Raw genomic sequence first — 12906 nt, 5'->3', positions numbered from 1 at the left:
TGTAACGGCCACGCATCAGTACCTTTTAAACAAACTTTCCTAGCTGCTGTTGTAGTAACCTCTTATTCATTGTATTCAAATACAAAACCATAGTGCTCATCACCAGCGATGGAATGAACAAGTATATCATGACGAATATCTAACTAGTATAAAACCCTAATTCTCTGTTTTAATACATAAGAACCTTAAACATAATATAGCAATTTCTTGAAACAATATATTGTAGTGAAAAAAAAGGGTGGGGGTAAACTCGCAGGTTGATTTGAAAAGACGTAAGGGTTGTATCAGCCTGATGGAGTGTACTGACCTTGTTTCAATGCTGATTTGAACACACTATAAAAAAATCTGTATAATTTATCAGGGAGAATTTGACCACTAATTAGATATTTAGTGATATAAAGAGAATTATTCAGTTTTTGTGTGTGTAGTAATATTTTGATTGTTTATGATGATGATTTAGAGAGATATATGGATATAGTTAATGATGGTAATTGTTGAGAGAGGTAAGGAGAGTTAATGTCTGCAAAGACTCAAAATGATCCAGTAGAGGGGTTGGTGATGTGGGTAGAACTCAGTGAATGTGGGTTGAGAATTGTTGAAACAGAAGATGAGTACATAGGGCTTCATTATGCCCTCCCCTTTTGTGGATGTTTTATAGCTACGGTTTAAAAGAATCAGCTGGACCAAAAAAAGCAAAAGCAGAACAAATACAAAACCATAATATACTTCTGTAAGTGTTCAGGAAACATCCAGCCTATTGTACTCTTTTCCTACTTAATGTACACAATTTCTGTTTTTATAATTGTATGTATTATATGGGGATTAGTGCCAATTAGTTAACCATAAATATGACTGTATTTACCAAGTCAGGATAGGTTAGTTCACAGTTGTGGATAGTCTTCATTTTAGCCATTAATTTTACAATATTCCATCATGAAAACTTATCCAAAGAATTGAGAATTCTATTTCACTTTTTTCCGATGGTCCTATCAAGATCCTCTTAAGGGGTCTGAGCTGAGTCTTCAGAACCTTGTAGGAATTTTACAGCCCAAAGGGGAGAAGAAACAAACACAGGGAGATGTAAAGTGACAAAGCTTAGAGGACAGAGGAGACTGAAGATGGGGGGCAGTGACCGGCTCATGGGGAGCATCATGTGCTCAATAAACAGAAGACATTGTGGGGTGTGTGGGGTGTGTGCTCACACACGTAGAGGAGACAGGAAGAGAGAAAATGAATTAATGAATGATTAATATGCTTACCAGGAAACATTCTTCCCTATTCTACATGTTGATATCTATTATACCTTGATGCAATTCCAACTCCCCCAAAGGAGATTTAGCCCTGGAGTTTATTTGGTATGAAATTTGGTCACTAATATGGAAAGTCTCAGAGGTGTGATAAAGACACAAAATACTGCTCTGTACACCAAACTTTTGAATAGTATAGATGTTGGGGTGTTTAATTACAGAGCTTTCGGGAGATATTTAGTTTTCTTTATCACATTTGAAATTTGAAATAGTTATTTATGGGTACCATCTTTTGCAGATGATATTTGGCTTTAGTTCTTCTGGGAAAGTTACACTAAAATTGTGGTAAGAGAAAATATTTATCATTTGCTTTTGATTCCGTATTGAATTTTTTGCTTTGAGATGAACCCTTTAAACTGTATGAAAGAGATACTCAGAGTTTCTACAATATAAAATAAATTGCTTCTCAGTGTGATTTATTACTGCCCTGTGAAGCAAAGTACATTCTTGCTAACATATAAAATCCCCTGGGTTTAGGTTGACTGTTACAGGGTATTTAGAAACTTTCTTAGCACAGGATTACTTACATATCTTTCTGTAATAGGACTTTGTTTCATAATGAGACTCATCTTGATTCCTTAAATAGTAGAAATCCCAGTAAGTACAGTGGTTTTGGTGCAGACACTAAATCTTTTCTTGTTCGTAAGTAGCTCTGTGGCTTTCTGACATTTTTGATGGAAACACATAGTGAAAAGTACATCACAAGACATTGCACACACAGGACTGAAAGAAAATCTGACTAAACCGTACTTACTGTTGATCAACTTATTATGCAGACCAAAACTGTATTTGCTAAGATAAACTAAAGCCTAGAGTCACTACTAGCAGAACTTAAGAACATATAAATTACAGCGTGAATAAGTTAGTATGTAAGGTGAAAATCCAGTCTAATTAAAATGACTCACGAGCATTGAGAGAGCTGCCTCATTGGACGCAGTATTCTTGCCTTTCCCTAAATCCAACAGATTACTGTTTCTTTGGTTGCTCACAGGCTGAAATTAACTCTTGCATTTTGAGACAGAATTGTACCCCTCCTATCATCCTCCCCTTAACACGCAAGGTGCTCACACAAGGAATAATAACAAGTGAAGGAGGGAGTCTCTGAAGTTTTCCTCATTCGGGGCCTTCTGTCTCCTAGTGGAATGGACAGCGTTCCTCTCCACCACCTCCGCCATTTCTTTCATTTGTTTGTTTGTTTGTTTATTTAATTGGCTGTGTTCGGTCTTTTTTGCTGTGCACAGGCTTTATTTTAGTTGTGGTGAGTGGGGCTACTCTTCGTTGTGGTGCGTGGGCTCCTCATTGCCGTGGCTTCTCTTGTTGCGGAGCATGGGCTCTAGGCGTGTGGGCTTCAGTAGTTGCGGTACGTGGGCTCAATAGTTGTGGCTCACGGGCTCTAAAGCGCAGGCTCAATAGTTGTGGCACTTAGTTGCTCCGCAGCATGTGGGATCTTCCTGGGGCAGGGATCGGACCCGTGTCCCCTGCATTGGCAGGAGGATTCTTAACCACTGCACCACCTAGGAAGCCCCTCTGTCATTTCTAATTATTTTTATACCTGATTAGTATAAATAAAGAGAAAAGAGCACACCTGTTACATTTATTATGCATTCCAAAAGGAAGCTTTGAATATGTATTTAAATTCAGAATGTATGATTTAATGTTTAAACAGTGAATAAGCCTAATAACCAATGCATACTCTGTCAAGCTTGAATATTTCAGGTGAAATGTTAATTTATATTCTGCTGAAGTATTTCAACTTTTTAATCTATAAAGTGATCATGAAGGGAACATTGCTTTCTCATGTATGTTAGTAGAGGCCAGTATGCAATATTACAGACATTTTTGGGTTACTACAACGTGCTGGATATAAGTAGAATATCCCTTCCCCCAAAGACCTCATAAAACAGTAAAAGAAGCAAAATCAATATTTATGGGGGTGATATTTACTATTATAGGGTAGAAAGAAATGGAGAATAATTACCACTGATTGAACAGTATGGAGGTAGAATTCCAAAGTGGGTGGAAGCAATTAAGTGAGGCTTTGAAGGCTGATCAGGTGTTTGCCAGTGACTAGAAAATATTAGGACCTTTCTGAGCAGGGCAAACAGCTTGTGCAGAGGCTGAGAGGTTATTTCTGTGGCTTTAATGTTACAGTCCTCAGTTCAAATTTTACATCTGTTACTTACTGGTAAATTACTTAGTTTCTCTAAGCTTCAGTTTCCTCATCTGAAAAATGAGGGATATAGTGGCATTACATCACTAGATTACTTCAAGGATTAAATGAGAGCACTTGTATTTAGCACAATGAAAGCTCTTACTAATTGTCTCCCCTTGTAACTGCTTGGAGAAGGCCTAAAGGAAGGAGTGGGGTGAGTAGATAAGGTATCATAGGGATGTGGAAGAAGGCAGGAGTGGGGGGAAGTGGACACAATGGACTAGTTGGGTTACCCTGGTGAATTGCTTTGTTTGATTAGGGAATCCCTATCAGGATATCAATCCTGCAGGAAACTTGAAGCCTTTTGCGGTGCAGATAGCGTAGAGGATCTTAGGCTTGAGCCTCAGGGTGGTGAGTCGGCAATGTGGAATTAATCAGAAGGGTTTATATGAGCCAAACCATTTGCTGGATAGATGTATCAATTACTGCAACAATAGGCAATAGTGGACTGACAGGGGCCAAGTTACCTGTGGAAAAAATATTTCTAAAGGGCATTACAGCAGGTACAAAGAGTTGACAAGAGTCTGGACTTCTTGACACTTTGACAGTAGCAGTGTGAATAAAGAAATTAGTCCACACATGATGCTGAGTTCTTGCAGGTGTAGTAGTATTACTTCGGAAGCAGCAGCAGCTGACCTATACACGAAGAGTGAATGAGACGTAAGTTGAAAGTCACTGTAAGCCTTCCACCTTATAAAATTGGAAAGACTGTTGTTGTGTCAGCTTGAATGGGATAGTTGGATATCAAGCATGTAATGGAGAAAAGATGACCCATTTTGGCTTTATCATGCTCCACATCTAGAAATTCTAGATCACAGCATCGCTGTAAGAAACTTGGTTGTTCAGTGGTTTGTCCATTAACAAAAGTGTGTTAGTGTGTTTGCCCAGACTAACACGTTTATACTGTATTAGCACCAGATATGTGTTCTTAATGAACAGATACCAAAATAGCAACACTGTGCCAGTAAAGGAAGGGGGTTCTTCAGGGAGCTACAGTTTCTCTGTTGTGTAACTGGGAGATGAGGGTAAACTTGCTCAAATTACTTCCTGCTTATCGGGTTGGCACATAGATTTCATCTAGCATGTCAAATTAAAAAACAGACAAACAAAACTTGAGAGCAATTCAGATGGAGAAAACAATGAACTCAGTAGTTATTTCTAAATCTTCACAAAAGTATTGATTAGAATAAAGCATTATATCACCAATTGACTCGTGTATTTTCTAAAATGTTATTATCTGAATATTTTACGTTCTCATTGTTATTTAAGTGAACATATTTTGGTAGTATTGCATCATTTCAGTTTAGCACAAGGAGCCAAATCATCCCTCATTTGGTTTATCAGTTTTGATATGAGTTAATTAAGGTTCTTATGATTGAAAGTAATAAAATCTTGAGCTATCTTAGACAAGAAAGGGAATTTATCATGTGGGCACCAGGGTGTGTTCCTTTAAACACAAGGGCAGGAGTTCAGCAGAGCTGGTACTGGACTGATGCTGGCAAACATTCTCCATATCTCTTGCCATCGAATTAACTTCTCTCTTTGCGTCTACTTTATCTCTTTCCCCAAGTGCTCTGCTTCTTCATTCCCATGGCAGAGTATGGCCACCATGCAGCATTCAGATTTATAGTGCTGTCATTTGCAGAGTTTAGTTGCTACCCTTGAATCACAACTCTAGATTCTTCAAAATGAATCTGAGTGTTAGAGGAGGTGACATAGTATAGAGTGGAGCCCAGGAGCACAGATCCTGGCGCCAAGCTGTCTGCGTCAAATCCCACCTCACCTCCAACTAGCTCATTTACTTTGGGCTGGTTACTTGATCTCCTTGGGATTCATTTTTCTCATCTTTGAAATTGGAAGCATACTAGAAGCACCTTATAGGATTAAATCAGTTAATACCTTAAAGCACTTGACAATACCCAGCACATAGTAAGAGGTATATGTATATAAGTTCATATAATTACAAACTGATTCTTCCTTTACAAAATCTTGAAATAAAAGGTGAACATTTAGCAAGACTTTGTAAATGCACTATCTAAAGATCATTTAGGTTGTTTTGCTATTAAATATGAAATTATTAAACAAGCTTCTGTGATAATAATTAGAACTCTTCTGCATTTAATCCTGTTTCAGATGTTGAGAAGTAATGTTTCCATACTTGATTCTGGGAGTGGGGTTGATTTGTGAGTCAATTCAAAATACCTTTTTTGGAGGGTGTTACAGGAGCAGTTGACATGAAACATGTAATACATAAAATTTTTGTTTTATAAAATCATGGCTTGTCCACAATGATTGAAAAACCTTATTCTAGTTTTTTGTTTGTTTTGGTACCCGTATTTGCATTCGGTTTAATAATTAATCCAAAATATTCATTGATCTACTCCTGTGTGTTATGCTGTATTTTTGGCTCTGGGAGTCTAGGTGTGAGGAAGAAAGACCTGTATCAATTGCAAATCTTATATTATTTGGAGGAGAAGTGAGATACGAATATTAGCTAATGATATCACTTATCGGCCAGTGATGTGTTATGCAGAGATTTAAAATGGAGTGATGTAATTAAAGTGTTTAATTGGAGGCTTTATGTTGGGTAATCAGTGAGTGCCTCACTGGTGTCATTTGAGATCTGAATGACATCCAAAGGAAAATAAGGAAAAAAAGTAGCTCAGGCAGAGGAAACCTCTGAGAGAAAGGTCCCAAAGTGGTACAGAGCTGGATATATTAGCAAAACAATAGGATCAGTGTGGTTAGAGCACCATGTGCCAAGGGTAGACAGTGCTAAGACATGAGGTTGGGGAAGGAATTGGGGGCCAGGTTATGATGTAGGGCTTTGTAAGTCAAAAGAAGGAGTTCAGATTTTATTCCTTATATCATAGCCTTGTATTCATGTCTAATTAATCAGATATTAGGCTTGGTTAACAGAAATTTTAAATGATGATTAAGTTATTAGAGAAGGCAGTCTATCAAAAACTCACCACAGTGCCCAAGCTCAATATGAAATCAGATTGTAGCGTTCAAATTCAGTGCAAGGACTACAAGCTAGCTTATGGACAGGATTCACAACAAAAACAGAAATAACACGGTAGCTCTGATTATTGTAATGTCTACAGTAGAATTGTTAGCAGGCTGAAATATTGAAGAAGCCCTCTTATCTGACACAGCCAGGCCTGTAGTTGGTTGGTTAACAGAAAACGTTGGTTTAGGTGAAGCGTAAAAAATAGTACATACTAACTAACGTAAAGATTTATTTTCATTTAAAATATAAATACATATTATCAATTTTGTTATAGGGCCCTTGCTGCCGTTTCTTTGAATAGGGATTCTGAAGTACATAACGCTTTCTCGTTTCAGTTTCCTTAACAGGGGCAATAAATTAATAAACTGATGAAGCAATCTAAAGCAAACTTTACAGAGATTTTTTTTATAACTATTTTTACCTCTTCAATAGTAGCATTGCCACCATTTAATGTGACAGTGACTTTTGTATTTAACCAGTCATCTTTGTCAAGTCTTTCCAAATAGCTCAATATAGTTTTTATAGAAATGGCAATTCAGTTTCTTTCCATCATTTTATTATGAACATAAACATGTTTGGGAACCCGTACAATTAACTCTTTTGTAAGCATAAATTCAGTTGTGGGAACAGCCTAGGAGCCACAAGAGTTCAGCATGCCCAGAGTATCACATTTCTGTGATAGAGAGAATGGAGAACATGAGATAGTTGACGTTTTTTTGGTTGTTTTGTTTTAAAATTAATTAATTAATTAATTTATATTTTTGGCTGTGTTGGGTGTTTGTTGCTGCGTGCGGGCTTTCTCCAACTGCAGAGAGCAGGAGCTACTCTTCGTTGAGGTGCACGGGCTTCTCAGTATGGTGGCTTCTCTTGTTGCAGAGCACAGGCTCTAGGCACGCAGGCTTCAGTAGTTGTGGCTCGTAGGCTCTAGAGCACAGGCTCAGTAGTTGTGGCGCACGGGCTTAGTTCCTCCGTGGCATGTGAGATCTTCCTGGACCAAGGATGGAGCCCGTGTCCCCTGCACTGGCAGGCGGATTCTTAACCACTGCACCACCTGGGAAGTCCAGTCGACGTTTTTAAAGAGTATTATGTATCATATTTTCTTCATCAGATATTGCTGCATAGCAAACAGCCATAGATCTCAGTGGCACATAACAATAGGCATGTATCTTTTGCCTTATGAGTCTTTGGGTGGCAAGATTTGGCAGAACATGGCCGAGCACATTTGGGCATAGCTGAGCTTACTTGGCTCAGGACTCAGATTTGGTTACATCCGTTGTTCCACACCTCTCATTCTTCGCGATCAGCAGGCTATTTGGAGTTTGCTCTTTTCATGACAGGAGTCTGTAAGTTCCCAGCGTGATCACTGGGAACATTTGATGGCTCTTAAAGGCCTAGGCTTAGAGCCAGCACTCTTTGATTTTTGTGCCATGTTCCATTGGCCAAAGCAAGTCAGAAGGCCACTTTCAACACCATGGGGCAGGAATGCATACTCCACCTTAGAAAGGCTGGAGGAGGAGAGAATGAATATTTGCTGAACAGTCATCCACCACATGTATAATAAGTGACTTTCTATGTGATCATTAAGGTTGGCTTAGCTATTTAAAATATATAATGTGTTTCTCAACAGCATACATAGTTTATGTTCACTCTCAGATTTGTCATCAGAAAATGACATATACTCACTGAAAATACAGTAAAACCTGATTGAAATTCAAACTTAGCAAATACCTATTACCCTTTTTCTTTTTTCTTGGAACTTTGAAGTGAGTTGGTACTCTTCTTTCTTGTTCCTCCCAAATATAATTAAAAACAGAAATCTCTTTTCTGCACCGAGATTCATGCTGTGCCAACATTGTTCTTCCAACCTTAATAGCTCAGGGATTTTTAGCAATTTTGTGGTCACGGTCTCCTTTTGCAGTTTGGTTAAGTCTATGAACCCCTTATCAGAAAACTTTTAAAATGCATAAAATACACAACATTACAAAGGAAACCAATTATTTTGAAATATACGTATCTTTTAAAGTAGAGAAAAATAAGACTTTTGAACATTGAGATATAACTGACGTATAATGTTATATTCGTTTCAGGTGTATAACATAATAGCTCAATACATGTATATATTGCGAAATGACCAAAATAAGTCTAGTTAACCACACATAGTTACAAGTTTATTTCTTTGTGATGAGAACTTTTAAGATCTACTCTTTTAGCAACTTTCAAATAGGCAATAGAATATTATTAACTGAAGTTAATATTTCATCCCCAGGATTTATTTTAGTCCCAGGACTTATTTATTTTATAACTGGAATTTTGTTCCTTTTGACCACCTTCACCCATTTTGCCCACTCCCAACCCCCAAAATCAGATTTATGATACAATAGTATGTGCTTTTTTATTAACACATTAAATAACAAGATATGGTAGCAAATAGAATAACTACTATAGTTCTAAACGAGTCATAAAATATAAATAGTATTTTGAGATTATGCAATAACTATAATGTGAATGAAAATATCTGCAAGGTCTATTGATGTCAAAATCACAAATACTACAGTGAATTGTTGTCTACATTCATGATTAAAAAGAGCTGATAAACTTCAGAGGTTCAGGAAAACAAAGATATTTTTTCCATCCAAGCTCCAGGACACTGAATGTTCTCCACCATTCCCTAAAATAACATTTAACTTATATTTTCTGAGACTTAAAGGTTTTAGGTAACTTTTTCTTTCTTTATGGCCGCCTAGGAGAAATGTGACGATGCCTGGTAGTTTCTCTCTTCTCCTTCTTGAAGATATAGAAAAATACTTGTGAAACTTGTGTGATTGATTAGTCTGTCATTAGCCCATAACCTCCATGAGAGCAGGGCTATGTCTGTTTTTGTTTACCATTGTATATCCAGCCCAGCATTGTGCCTGGTGCATTGTATGTGCTCTGTACATATTTAATTGATAGTATTGGCAGAAGAAAATGAAGCACTGCATCAGTATAATCATGGTCTGCAGTGGATAATAGGTTTATGACAATTGGATACATTCATAAATATCTGTACACATAAAATAGGGAAAATTATTTTTAAATCTTTTTATCCTTAGACCTTTATACTCAATTCTTACAAAGTTGATTGTAGAATCAGGTTAGGGTATAGCTGAGTACTTAAATATTAGTTCTTCGATGTTAAAAATTAATACATTGCTTATTTCTCGTATAGCTTATTCAGGGGTTTGTTTAACATGCATACCTCCTACATGCAATGCACTGTGTTAACCTTTAAGGTTACAGTTCGAAGGCGTTCAATTAATAGTTGGTGAATTTATTACAGTGCTGGATAACAGCCTTGATTTTTTTGAAAGAGTTGAAAGAACTCATTCTGTCAAGTGAGAAGGTTGTATCTTGTGTGCTGTGCACAGAAACACTTCACTAATAACCAGCAGAACTATGAGTATCTATGATACAGCTCAAGTTCATGAACAACTTTTCATCTCCGTGACCACCTTCATTAAGTTCTGTCATCTACCTGAGAGACTATTACTGCATTACACTCCTGTTATGTCTCCCTGTTACCCCTCTCGCTCCTTTGCAACCCATTCTTCTCCCAATAGCAGAAAGAATCTTCTTAAAATACAAAGCCAGTCAAGTCATTCCTCTCTTTAAAAGCCTGCAGTGACTTCATATTGTACTTAGAATAAAATCCAGACTTTTCCATGGCCTGTAAAACTCAGTGTGATCTGACCTCACCATATCTCATAAACCTCAATTTTCAAGCCACTCTCCCCTTGCTTGTCGTGCTCTGCCTATCCGGTTTTCTTTCAGCTCCTAGGGCACATCAAGCTCTTTCTCTCCTCAGGGTCTTTGCACGTGCTATTTATTGCCTCTGTCAAAAGAGCTGCAACCCTCACAACAGAGCCACTCTTTCAGGTCTCAGCTTAAATGTCACCATTTTTCCTAACCTGACTCTTCATCAGCACTCTCTCCAAGATCATTTTCTTCTGCTTGTTTCTATTTTAACATAATAAGTTCATGTTTATTTCCTTTCTTCATGGAATGTTCACAATTCACAACTATTTTATTTTTTATTTTATTTATTTTATTTTTCTCCTCACTTTATTTTTTTTCTATTTTTTGGCCATGCCAGCCCAGGGATTGAACCCATGCCCCCTGCAATGGACACGGGGTGTCTCAGGCACTGGCCCACCAGGGAAGTCCCTCTCCTCACATTTTTTTTTTTTGGTCTGTTTCCCCTTCCAGATTATAAACTTCATGAGTGGGTAGGAACTGTGCTGGGTTTTTTCCCCTCCTTATTGTAGCTCCAGCACCTTCCACAAGGCCTGGCATGTGGTAGCTGTTTAAAATATATTAATTTCATAATCAAATGAATGATAAGATAAATAGAATAGAACTTAGAATGCTAATTTTCCAATAGTTCTATGTGATTCCAGTAGTTTCCAGTAGTTCTAGGATGATTAGAAGGCAAATGTCCATGATTGATACTCTGCCATTTTAAATAAGTCCTTTGATCCTTCTGTTCCTCAGTTTCCCATACAAAAGTAAAATATAATCACACCCTATTAATTTGTTAATGAAAACATTACTCATCAAGGCATTTGGAAGTGATGTTGAATGACCATACTGCTAATTAGTCATGCAAACAGGGTGTGTGTGTGTGCATGTCTGTGTGTGTTTAATTAATAGTGTACAGCTGGATGTGTCTTCTCCCTGAAAACTGGGAAATTTGTCTATGCAAATTAATGGAAGCTTGCTGATAGAGATGATTACATGATGAAAAGATCATTTAGCAAATCTTCATGAATTAATTTGTACCTCTTCAATATTGGGGGTGGAAAAGAGACATGCCAAATCTTAAAAGGGGAGGAAGTATCCGCAAACTGTGATTGTAGATTTTTGCCTCTTATCTCTGTCTACACTAGCAAGATGTACACTACTGTCAGAAAGTTCCAAAGCCAATCTCCATAGGCCTGGAATCAAAAAGGTATATTGCATTTTGTTTATGGAATTTCTTTTTTCTAGCAGCTTGACTTTTTATACTTTATAAAGCCTTACATATTTACAACACTTTGCAGCACATTTTTACCTTCATAAACAGGGGAGAAACTGTCAATATTTTAGAGGTATAGAACCTGAAATTATATAATTTGCCCCCAGGCCACATAATTAGTAAAAGCCAATGTAGGGGATGGGGGAGGATGGAGGTGGATAAGTGCTGCCAAACTCTAGCCTTTTGACTTTTGGCGCATAGTTTATTCCACTACCCTAAGCCATCTATTTCATAGGTGCTAAGTGCTAAACTGACATTTCCTGGTGGCTCTAATAGAGACTTGCAAATACGCAATGAAAATCATTTTACAAAAAACCTATAATTATGCAAGCATCTAGATCTCATCTAGATCTTAGTGATTTCCCCAGTATTTATATATTAAACCTCTTTTCTTTGGTTCATGACTTACTCCAGCTTTGGAACACTTGATGTGCTCTTTAAAATATGACTACGCAGTTCTAAGAAGATGCTTCTATTAACTGTTTTGCCACCTGAAGTTCAAAACTATCTTGATCGCCTAGTGCCCTCTACTGAAACAGCCATAGTATAACAATTAATTTCTTCCAAGGAACTGATTATTGATTGTTCTCAGGATAGCAAAGGGCCTCCAATCTTGCAGTGGATCTTGAACAAATTCTTTCTTTTCTTTTCTTTTGACTGCGTTGGGTCTTTGTTGCTGCACATGGGCTTTTATCTCTAGTTGTGGCGAGCGGGGGGCTACTCTTCATTTTGGTGCATGGGCTTCTCATTGTGGTGGCTTCTCTTGCTGCGGAGCATGGGCTCTAGGTGTGCAGGCTTCAGTAGTTGTGGCATGCCGGCTCAGTTTTTGTGGCACGTGAGCTGTAGGGTCTGTGGGCTTCTGTAGTTGTAGCACACAGGCTCAGTAGTTGTGGCCCACAAGTTTAGTTGCTCCATGGCACATAGGATCTTCCTGTACCAGGGATTGAACCTGTGTCCCCTGTACTGGCAGGTGAATTCTTAACCACTGTGCCACCAGGGAAGTCCCAAATTCTTTATTTCTAAGTTTATTATATTGCCAATACCCAGCTCAGTGACCAATTCAGAGGTCACTCAATAAGTGTTTGATGAATTAATTTACATGTATTTTGGCTTATTCTAGTAGTGCTCATGTATCAGTCTATGGTGATATTACTTTTATAAAGTAATATCATGCTTTTACTGTTTTAATTGATCATCAGTAACTTTCTCTTCCACTCCTACTAGCCCTGCCTTGAGACTTGACAGCCAGAGTGATTTCTTTTACCTTTTTTTTTTAAGCTCTTTATGGAATATAATTGCTTTACACTCTTGTACCAGCTTT

At 37.7% G+C, this 12906-nt stretch overlaps 1 protein-coding gene across 8 annotated transcripts in view; it reads left to right on the top strand.

Moving 5' to 3' along the window:
- RABGAP1L (RAB GTPase activating protein 1 like) overlaps positions 1 to 12906 on the top strand; it is a 665842-nt gene that overhangs the window by 567066 nt on the left and 85870 nt on the right. The gene's annotated exons all lie outside the window — the stretch shown is intronic.

Source organism: Hippopotamus amphibius, chromosome 3 (genome assembly GCF_030028045.1).
Source record: "Hippopotamus amphibius kiboko isolate mHipAmp2 chromosome 3, mHipAmp2.hap2, whole genome shotgun sequence".
Taxonomy (NCBI): domain Eukaryota; kingdom Metazoa; phylum Chordata; class Mammalia; order Artiodactyla; family Hippopotamidae; genus Hippopotamus; species Hippopotamus amphibius.
This window is presented reverse-complemented; position numbering and strand designations above follow the sequence as displayed.